The 8,034-nt window shown below is 35.0% G+C and overlaps 1 long non-coding RNA gene across 1 annotated transcript in view; it reads left to right on the top strand.

Moving 5' to 3' along the window:
* Window positions 1–6,256: 6,256 nt before the first annotated feature.
* LOC115280697 overlaps window positions 6,257–8,034 on the top strand; it is a 218,011-nt gene continuing 216,233 nt past the window's right edge. The window contains exon 1 of the long non-coding RNA XR_003903892.1: window positions 6,257–6,345. This is a non-coding gene — a long non-coding RNA (uncharacterized LOC115280697). The remainder of the gene's footprint in view (window positions 6,346–8,034) is intronic.

The following is an 8,034-nucleotide window of genomic DNA, read 5'->3' as shown; positions in this document are numbered from 1 at the left end:
CAACGGAGTGCTAATTATATGTTTGCATGCTGTAATATTGTCACTTAACTGGCACTAATAATGTCTCAGGCACTGTGCTAAATAATGTCCTGTATTTATTTCATGTGATCCTTATAACAGCTTTCCAAGGTACATTTCCATTTTGATGACTCCCATTTTACAGATAAGAACACTAGACCCAGGGATGCCTAGGTGGCTCAGTTGGGTAAGCATATGACTCTTGGTTTCTGCTCAGGTCATGATATCACTGTGTGGGTTTGTGCCCCGCAATGGGCTCTGCACTGGCAGTGAGAAACCTGCTTAGAATTATTTTTCTGTCTCTCCTCTCTCTTTCCCTCCCAACTCACACTGTTTCTGTCTCTCTCAAAATAAATAAATAAACTTTTTAAAAAGAAATGAAAACTAGACCCAACAAACTTAAAAATTTTGCCTAACTCCTGTGATAAGCAATAGAGCTAGTTTTTGAACCCAGGCAGCATAGACCCAAAATCCAAGCTCTTAACTGCTATATTGTCTTGCTTTTACGGATGCCTGTTCAGCCCACAGATAAATAGTAATGGAACCTTGTGTTAAGGGTGTCCCTGGATGTGTCGGTGGGATTCCACTGTATGTTCCAATGCCATACTGTCCTTACAACTCCTTAACTGTCAAAGAAAGAGATCTCTACACTCAGAAGAGGCTGCTGATGATTGTCAAAATACTTTAAGAATTTAAAAGAAATGAAACTCCCAGCTTCACGCCAAATAAAGATGACTTTCTTAAGGATACAAGACACATGAATACAAGACCAATTCTAAACTCCTTTGACACTTTATGAAAAAAGACATTCGCACAATCGTGTGTACTTTTTTTCCTTTTAACACTCATTTCCTTAAGAACTCCTCTTTTTGACCTGCTGTGCTGTGAAATTTATTTTGAGTTCTTCAAAGAAATTAGCAAAATAAGCACTTTACAATAAAAAAACTGTATCAAAGATGCATGCCTTAACCACAACATTTCTCTAAATTGCTAAATTTCTCTAAATTCTCAATATGCTAATTACAAAGAAACCCAGGTTTTGTTAAGTATAGGCTTTTAATGAAAGAAACATAGTCATAAGACTAACAGCAGCGTTGAGGAAAAAATCATAAAAGATTGAAATAATAGGGTGGACTGGAAAAGAATGAGAGAAATAAGTCTGCTTGCAGTAAGATCTGTGGGTCTGTGCCAGCAAAGTCGATGGGAGGAGGGCTCACAATCCAGCATCTCCTACCCCCTTGAGGACAGTAGTGTGTATGTGTGCTTGCATGAGTCCGTGTAATCCCCAATTGTACCAGCATCAACTGACTAGTCAAACTCAAGCCCGGGATTGAAGAAACCCTACTCATTCAAAGAGCAGTGCCTTCTAGGGTATGAGAGCTAAGGACACTTCATGATAACAAAAACCATGAAGAGATTTTTAAAAACTTTGTCCTGAATGGAATATGTAAAGTCACCGGAAAACACAGTTGAGACACAAATACCATCAATAGGAAAGCAGATAAGACAATATTTATGGGAGATACAGGAAGGATTAAAGAGATACAACTTTAGAGCACCAGGAAGTGCTAAAGAAAAACAGATACTCAGTTTTGAAGAATAACAACACTTTCTACTCACAGGCAGGTAAATTTAGTTCTAAAATTGCTTGGTGCATTTTTTTCTTTTTTTTTTTTCATTTATTTATTTTTTTTTACTTCTCAACGGAATTAGTTTCAAAGTTGCTAAGAGAGAGAGAGAGAGAGAGAGAGAGAGAGAGAGAGAGAGAGAGAGAGAGAGAAGGAAAAGAAAGAAAGAAAAGAAAAAAAAAAAAGCCCTGGCAGAATCTCACCGAAATAAATACATTTGGAAAAGAATCCATCTCTCTGCTTATCTGAAAATAATGAAAAGATGTGCAGTGATGACACATTTCAGGAATAAATTTGAAGAGAATTGTTTCACACAGTTTCACAAAGGGACCTCAGGGAAGGAGAGTCTATTCAGTAATTAAATCGCTTGTCGCCCTCACACATTGGCAGATCTATGAAGATGTCACTTCAGGGAGTTTGAGGACTGCTTTCCCTCTGGGAGTGCTTCGCTTTGGGGAATCTGCAGCTTTACTTAAAGAGGTCATTTGCTCCATAGCTTCGAAGAGTGATCACAACACTGACAGGTTTTCTTGTTATTGTAAGACGTGGCACACCCTTTCATTTATTCACATATCAAGCCAAGTTGGATTTGTTCTATGGATGTAGGTATATTTTAAATGTTTCAGAATAAGGATTTCAGGTATATTTTTAAAAAATACAAAGAGAATGGAAACCGGTGCTATATTTATGTTCTCTAAATCCAGCCATCAGTCCTGCGAATTATTAACGTTGTCCGCAGGGCAAAGGAGGGCCATTGCTGGTCAGTGGAGTGTGTGAGATTGAGCACCTGAGTGCCGAGTTTACCTCTTTAGTCACGTGACAATGGGTGAGAGGTGAACAGGAAGATACAGCGTTCAGGAGGGAGTGATGAACCAGGAAAGGAAAGCAAGGACCAGTAGAGGAGCAATGAGTGGGAGAAAGTTAGCTTTTCTTTTCTGAGGTTGAAGACGTGGTAAACATCTTCTCTTTGGTTTTTACATGTAACCAAGATGCACATAGACATGCAGCCTAGGTGTATTGCCAGAGACAATTATTTTGTTTGCACTTCCTGTTTCTCATCCATTTTATTCAATACAGAAATACTTGATAGGAATGGAATTACAGGGGGATCAGATCATCAGGCCTCGGGATCACATGGGCCCTGGAACAATGCCAGCTCTGAAATTTAGCACCTTGGAAAGTGGGCTTGGCCATTCTCTTCATTAGTTTCCTTATTTGTAAAAGGATGATTAAAAATAATAGCTATCTTGAAAGATTATTGTGAAAGTAAAGAAATAATATTTCCTAAGTGCTTACTACAATGTCTGGCACAAAATAAGCCCTTAAATAATGTTTGCTGCTATGACTCCACCATTATTGCCATCATGAAATTCTCACCATTTTATTTTATTTTTTATTGTTTTGTATTGTTTATTTATTATTCAGAGAGAGAAAGACAGAGTATGAGCAGGGAAGGGGCAGAGAGAGAGGGAGACACAGAATGTGAAGCAGGCTCCAGGCTCTGAACTGTTGGCACAGAGTCTGATGCAAGGCTTGAACTCACAAGCTGTGAGATCACCACCTGAGCTAAAGTCAGACATTTATCCAACTGAGCCACCCACATGCCCCTTATGATTTTTTTTTAATGTTTGCTTATTTCCTAGAGAGACAGAGAGATAGAGTGTGAGTGAGGGAGAAGCAGATAGAGGAAGATGCAGAATCCAAAGCAGGATCCAGGCTCTGAGCTGTCAGCACAGAGCCCAGCACAGGGCTCAAACGCACAAACTTGGAGATCATGAGTTCAGCTGGTCAGACACTTAACCGACTGAGCCACTCACATGCCCCAGAAATTCCTACAACTGTGTATAGCACCCTTCTATCCTGTGCTTGCATATTTTGTTTCATACGTGTGTATAAGTGTATGTGTATGTGTGTGTGACTATTATATACTATATATATGTATTAAACATTACACAACAGAACATATGCTACATATTCAAAAAGTTACAACTTATGTGAAAGATATTCTTCCCAGCATTGCAAAAATTTCATCAAAAATGAAAGGCACAGAATGGAATTTTCATTAGTATCGACTTTAATTCAAAATTGTACTCTAATTGGAAAGCCAAATAAATGTTTACAGAGGCCAGGGAGGAGGACAGGTGGGGGTGAAATAAAGAAGAAAAGAAAGCAAAATGTCAGTTAACCGGAGATTTGTTCACAAAGGAAGATTTTTAATCCCCTGTAATCATGTCATGTTTTTCATTTCTTATAATGGATTTGTGGAGATATGTACACTTCAGCTTACCTGGTCGTATGATGTGCACTTTGTAAAATAGCTAGTCCATGTTAAAGAGGAAGTCTGGGATCAAGGAAAAATATAAAAGAGATAAGTTTATGAGAAGATTAAAAATTTGAGGGAGAACCTTGCAGTCCAGCTGTTAGAGGCCAACTTCATCTCAAGGTGCTCAATCCCTGCCTATCTCTACTTCCATATCTAATACACCTCCCAAGGGCACCCCTGTGTCCCTCATACTGCTCAGCAACACTTCCCTCAAATCTTGAGCTACACTGCCTATAGTGCAGTGATAATTGTGGGTTTCTCCCCAGTACTTTTAGCTCTCAAAAAATAATGGGATGTATAATCAGTTTATTTATATAAGTCCTTAGTAAACTCTGGAAAAATACTTGTGCAATAAAGATAATCTCTCATCAACATATGAAGTGCATTGGTCACACAAGCTACAAAGACATGAAATCTGTCTGAGAGATGGTGGTAGATTTGTTTTAAATATGTTAGAAAATGCTATGTAGGTTTCCATCCTTTGGCCAAGAAGATAAATATGGATAGCATAATCTGCAAAAGATGTCTGCCAATGGAGGTAGAAGGAATAGATGACATCACACAATCTCCCTGGATTATCTTTAACCTTGGGCCGTTAGCATCTGAAATGGTATGTAATCTCTCATGCACAATGTGTCAAAAATCCATTATGATAATATTAAATCAGGTAATGATTGCAATGGATGTTGAATACAAATCATGTGAGTTTTTATTCTCCTAAAATGATAAATCTGAAAATTTACAAATGATTCTCAGACTGGATTTTTATAAATAGTTAATGGATGATTAAGTTTAAAAGTGTAAATTTGCTTATCCAACCTGTCTTGTGATACCTTTAGAATATAAGAGGGATCTTAATTTTTCCTAAGTGGTAGAGAACAAAACCAACTGCATTCTATTATTTTCCATAAGTAAGGAAGACAATAAACTTGCTTTGCTTTCTTTTTTTTTTCTGTCATGGACAAAAGATGAAAAGGCAATACATTAATATCAGAAAATTGATGATATTTATAACTTCAGCTACTTTTAGATTGCCTTCATTATAATTTTATCCTCAATTATCCTATATTAGATTATGTTTAAAAATTTAAGCCACAGTCTCATTATTCTGGAGACAGGCAGGACATGAATCCTGTATCAATAATGAAAAAATATGATGACTTTGATAATATTATATTCAGAATGAACTGCATTTTTCTCTACCATAAGCATCAACAAGATGCATTTTAGTTAATGTGTCAATCTAGTATGGGAATAACTATTTCCTTTAACAACAGTGTGTATTTGCTTTGTTTTATTTTTCTTTGTTCTTACACTATTTGACTTTTCCAGTTTCCTGATATAAATCTTATGAATAGAAAACCTCAAAACTTTATTCTTAAATAATTATCAAAAATCTATTTGGGGGCTTCTTGGTGGCTCAGTTGGTTAAGTGTCCAACTTCACCTAGGTCATGATCTTGTGGTTTTTGACATTGAGCCCTGCATCAGGCTCTGTGCTGACAGCTCAAAGCCTGGAGCCTGCTTCAGATTCTCTGTCTCCCTCTCTCTCTGCCCCTTCCCTACTTGTGCTCTGTCTCTCTCCCTCAAAAATAAATGAACATTAAACAATTTTTTGAAAGCCCATTTGGAAAAGAATATACCTAAAGGATAACACTTATTTTATTCTTGCATTGAGATGTTTATAATTTTGTCATATTTATAATGTGTTAATATGTCAAAACCAAAGAGGGACTTATTAAAAGCTCTAATAAATTTGTTTCTATCAATTTATACCTTTATTTCATAGTTTGGATTTTCAAATATACTTGGATATTATATTTAGGTACATAAAGTTTTGAAATTTTATATTGTTAGGTTTCTATAAGTTTTACAAAATAATTTTTGCAGAATTTTTCTCTTATTGCAGTTGCCCAAAAAATTTACAGTGACTTTTTAATTCCTTGTGCATCTTTATTGTATTGCATAAAAGCAACTTTGAATTAAATAATTTTAACAAATCTAAGAGTCTTGGGGTTAGGAGATTTTAAGTGATTTACATTTATTTAAACAAATGTAATTGATATACCACTATCATTTCAGTTTACATTGCTTATGTTTTATCTTTGATGATTTTTTTGCTTTGTTAATATACATTTTGTTATATGCCCTCTTTGGTAGCTATTTACCTCTTCATAAGTTTGAAGATAGTTTACAGATTTTTATTTTACTATTTATTCTATTATTTTTTATTAATTTTCAGAGAGAGACAGAAGAAGCATGAGTTGGGGAGAGGGGAGGAAGAAGAGAGAGTGTTAAGCAGTCTCCATGCTCAACACAGAGCCCAATACAGAGCACAGTCTCACACCCCTATGATCATGACCTTGGCCAAAATCAGGTTGGTTGTTTAACTGACTGAGCCACCTAAATACCCCTGACTTTATTATTAATGTTGATTATTTTTACTGTTGTTTTATAAAACAATAGCATTAATTCATGTAATTTTTAAAAATAATTTTTGATTATACATTTGACTTCCTTCACGGCAAATTGAGTAATTTAAGTAGAAGTGAGGGGCACTGCAGCTTAGTCCTAACCAAGCAGGCTTTGGAATCAGAGACTTGTTTTGATTGAAACTCTAACTACTCTTTGGGTGAATTATTTATTCTTTCCCATCCATATTCACTTGAGAGATGTTGAGAAACCCACCCATCTCATAGGGTTGTTGAAAGGATAAAATGTTGTGATACATGTTAATTACATAATACACAAAATAGCATATCCACAGCTCTTAACAGTTAATCAATATATGATCATTGTAAAACCTTCCACACATTTAACATTGTCATTTTTTTGTTTTGCACTTCTTCTCATACCTTTAAATCAAATTGAGCTTTTAGAAATTTTATTAATTCGTCAAAATCAATTTCATCCTTTTGTTTTATTTGTAACCTTGAAAATTTATTTTTCAGTATTTTCTTTCTTTCATATTTTTGGAGAGACTCTTTCTCCCCATATCCACAAATACAGATCTTTCAATGTTAATTATGTGAAGGCAGGAGTATAATTAACTTTCTCTTAAATCAAGCTTATTTTTTTCTCTGCTCTCAATTTTTAGGCACTTATAGCTTGGCACTATTTTATATGCTGTGTAAGTCAAATAACATTCTTCAAAGATATGTAAGGTTTTTTGTTTGCTCGTTTTTTACCTTATCAATCAATACATCTTATTAAATCTCTGTATTGTAAGGAACTGAGTAAATATAAAATACTTTATTGTTTTATTCTCATAATTTACTTAAAAAAGGATTGATCACTTAAAGCAAAAGCCATAACAATGTAAGTTAGCATTTATAATAATACAAAACTATTGCACAAAAGAAGAGGGAGTGTTGAGTGGGTAGATGCAATAATACTGTTGTTAAAGCATTACATTTGTGAGGTGTGAAGCAGGAAGGGGGAAATGTCAGGTGAAGTGTAAAGGCATCAGAAGATAGAATAGTCTCTAATGAGTTAAAGATGCCTTATTGTTTGACCTAGCTAAGAAGTCAATAGAGGAAATAAAACAGAACACAGAACACAAACACACAAAAAATTTTTAATCAAACTAAACAAGCCATTGGAGGAACAACAAATCAAAAGAAACACATTGAAAATATTTGGCTGGTGTATGCTCTGACATATCAATGATTCCTTTAAAATCAAGTAGACTAAATGCCTTAATAGAAGACAGAGATTGTCAGATTGAGGAAAAACAAAACAAAACACAACAAGATCCAAATACTTGCTATCTATGAGAGATGCATTTTTTCATATAAAGACCCAGATAAATTTCAAGTGAAATGAAGAAAAAATACACCATGCAAAAATAGACAGTAAACATAAACAAATGGTATGACTAGATTAATAAAAGACAAAGTAGATATGACAAAAGAATACTGAGACTCAAAAAAGAAGCTTATATAGTGATACAAGAATAGATTCACCAGGAAGACATGACAAATCTAAATAGCTCTTTCTCTGATAAAAGGTACTCAAAATCCACTAAGCAAGCTAAGGGAGGAAATAGGTACATTTCCAAATATAT

Source organism: Suricata suricatta, chromosome 16 (assembly GCF_006229205.1).
Source record: "Suricata suricatta isolate VVHF042 chromosome 16, meerkat_22Aug2017_6uvM2_HiC, whole genome shotgun sequence".
NCBI classification, from domain to species: Eukaryota; Metazoa; Chordata; class Mammalia; order Carnivora; family Herpestidae; genus Suricata; species Suricata suricatta.
The sequence above is the reverse complement of the archived record's forward strand: the minus strand, read 5'-3'. Positions and strand labels throughout refer to the sequence as shown.